The following is a 2921-nucleotide window of genomic DNA, read 5'->3' as shown; positions in this document are numbered from 1 at the left end:
CTGGGTGGCTTAGTCGGTTAAGCATCCGACTTTCGCTTAGGTCATGATCTCGCGGTTCGTGGGTTCGAGCCCCGCGTCGGGCTCTGTGCTGACTGCCAGCTCAGAGCCTGGAGCCTGTTTCAGAGTCTGTGTCTCCCTCTCTCTCTGACCCTCCCCTGCTCACGCTGTCTCTCTCTCTCCTAGAAATAAATAAAAACATTTAAAGAAAAATAAATATATTTTGCGAACTTTATGAAAACATATGACCACGTGACCATATGACAAGTGATAGGCTCTGCAGCTAAAGCTTTCTTAGCTTCACAAGGAGGCTCGAGGGGGCTGACTTTGGTCACACATAATAAAATTGGAAAGACACAAAGTAGATTAATAAGGCCCCTGCACGAAGATGAGATACAATGTTGTGAAGCCTTACATAATAAAAAGGAAAAAAAGGGGGAGACAGGAGGGAGGAAGCTGTTGCATTAGTAACGAAAAAAAGATGAGGCCTGAATCAGGATAGCTGCAATGGGGGTAGAAAAGGATTAGATAAGTGAGATATTTTGGATGTTGAATAGGCAGGGCTTGGGGACTACCTGAAAATAGTAGGTGAATGAGTGAAGGGAGTGTGAGTTCATTTCTGGGTTGTGTGTCAAGCGTGGATTATGGTGTCATTAACTGAACTGGAGTGCACAGAAGGAAAAACAGGTTTGGTGGGGAAGAAGAGACTAAATTCAGTTTGGAGCACATTGAGTTAAAGTGTGTGTGGAACATTAATTCACTCACCCAGACATTCTTTCTTGAGCATCTACTATCCTCCAGGCACCATGCTAGGTGCTAAGGATGTAGTGCTAACCCAAGTAAGATCCTGACCTTCGTGGAGCTGCCATTCTCCTGGGGGGATAAGTCAATAATCAAACAAATACATTCTCATTCCTGTATTCATATTTACCAAGCAGTGTTCTAAGCACTGGGGACGCAAGGGCAAACAAAACAGACAAGGTGTCTGCCCTCCTGTGATTTACATTCCAGCTAGGGAAACAAACAACAAAATGAATCAAATAAGAGAATTTCAGTGAGTGCCAACAGTTGCAGTGAGTGCTATGAGAAAAAGAAAACAAGTTATGAGATAGAGAAAGATTTGGATAGAAGTTAGTCTGTTTTAATAGTTAAGACCCCTTGGAAAAGGTGATGTGCAATCTGAGACCTGAATAATAGGAAGTGACCAGGGACAGGGCAGAAAGAATAAAACATGCAAAAGTCCTAATGTGGTGGGATAGGAGGCAGTTCAGGACACCCCGTCAAAAACATTTCTTGAACATTTATTATGGACTGGGCTGGATATAGGTGGTGATTGGGGTGCAATCTCCAGTCATAAATAAGAGACCCCGTGTTTACCCTTAAGGAGTATACACTCTAATGAGAGAGTCATGTTTCAATGAACAACACAAGGCTGAAAAAAGTCAAGCCCTCAGTGCTGCCTACAGGTATCAGCAACGTGTGGAAACCAAGAGCCACAATGAATTCAAACATGTTCACTTGGTATGTTGCGAAAGCCTTCACAGGAGGTGGCATTTGACCCAGGTACAGTAGTACTCATCCCTGAAAGTTCCTCCCTAGTGTTCTTGGGAGGTGGGATGGAGATGCTAAAGACAATGGGAAAGGCAAAGCTGATAGAGATGAATCTGAGGCAGATTTTGCTGACAAAGGAGCGCTTGGCACTGCTATGGATAGGAAGAAGCTGGCTGCTGCCCTAGAAATGTGTGCTCTCATTTTTCTCTCACAGCATCAGTGCATGATGTGAACTGGCTATCATAGAAGGAGGCTTCCCTGGAAACTTTCCTCCCTTACTCCACCTCCACTTAATAGTTATAAACATTTCCTTTTAATTACAGAAACAATAGTAAATGCATTCCCACTGTAAAAATACAAACAGGCTGAAGGTACCCCTGGCCACCAATCAATCCCTGTTTACTTCCTTAAGGGGAACTTCAATGGCCTCTTTTCCAATTCATCTCTCTGAACATAATATGTAATATAATGATATGAAAAATGATGAGGGCATCCATCAATGGACGAATGGATCAAGAAGACGTGGTTTATCTATACAATGGAATACTACATGGCAATGAGAAAGAATAAAATCTGGCCATGTGTAGCAACATGGATGGACCTTGAGGGTGTTATGCTGAGCGAAATAAGTCAGGCAGAGAAGGACAGATACCGTATGTTTGCACGTATAGGAGGATTAGGAGGAACCTAACGGAGGACCGTGGGGGAGAAGAAGGGGGGAAATAAGGCGGGAGACGGAGGGAGGCAAACCCTGAGGGACTCTTGAATGTTGAGAACAAACTGAGGACTGATGGGTATGGGGGAGAGAGGAAGGGGGGTGATGTGCATGAGGAGGGCACTTGTGTGGATGAGTACTGGGTGTTGTATGGCAACCAACATGACAATAAACTATTTAAAAAAATGATGAGGGCTAAAGTGGAGTATAAAGTAAATGAAAAAGAAAGAGGGGAATGAAAAAAACTACATGAGGAAGAACAGGTTTGCTCCAAAACAGATTGGGAAGTACATAGACAGTGAAAACAAAAGAAAAATAATGACAAATAACATTATCTGAGCATTTACTATATGTTAAACACTATTCTAGGCTCTTTACACGCATGTATTAACTCAGTCCTTAAAGCAACCGTATGAGGCAAGTACTAGGACTATCCCCATTTTAAGTAGAAGGAGTATAGGCATACCTTGAAAATGTTGGAAGTTCAGTTCCAGAACACTGCAATAAAGTGAATATCACAACTGAACTTTTTGGTTTCCCAGTGCATATAAAAGTTATGTTTACACTATACTACAGTCTATTAAGTGTGCAATAAGTGTGCAATAGCATTATGTATTAAAAAAAAAACCCAACAGAGATACCTCAATTTAAAAATACT

General features: G+C 42.1%; 1 non-coding gene across 1 annotated transcript; it reads left to right on the top strand.

Moving 5' to 3' along the window:
• Positions 1 to 318: 318 nt before the first annotated feature.
• On the top strand, positions 319 to 420 carry LOC120225766. Its single transcript, XR_005526890.1, has one exon. It is a non-coding gene; the product is annotated as a U6 spliceosomal RNA (small nuclear RNA).
• Positions 421 to 2921: the final 2501 nt, after the last annotated feature.

The sequence above is a fragment of the Hyaena hyaena genome, unplaced genomic scaffold, assembly GCF_003009895.1.
Source record: "Hyaena hyaena isolate Hyena2069 unplaced genomic scaffold, ASM300989v1 scaffold_1508, whole genome shotgun sequence".
NCBI classification, from domain to species: domain Eukaryota; kingdom Metazoa; phylum Chordata; class Mammalia; order Carnivora; family Hyaenidae; genus Hyaena; species Hyaena hyaena.
The sequence above is the reverse complement of the archived record's forward strand: the minus strand, read 5'-3'. Positions and strand labels throughout refer to the sequence as shown.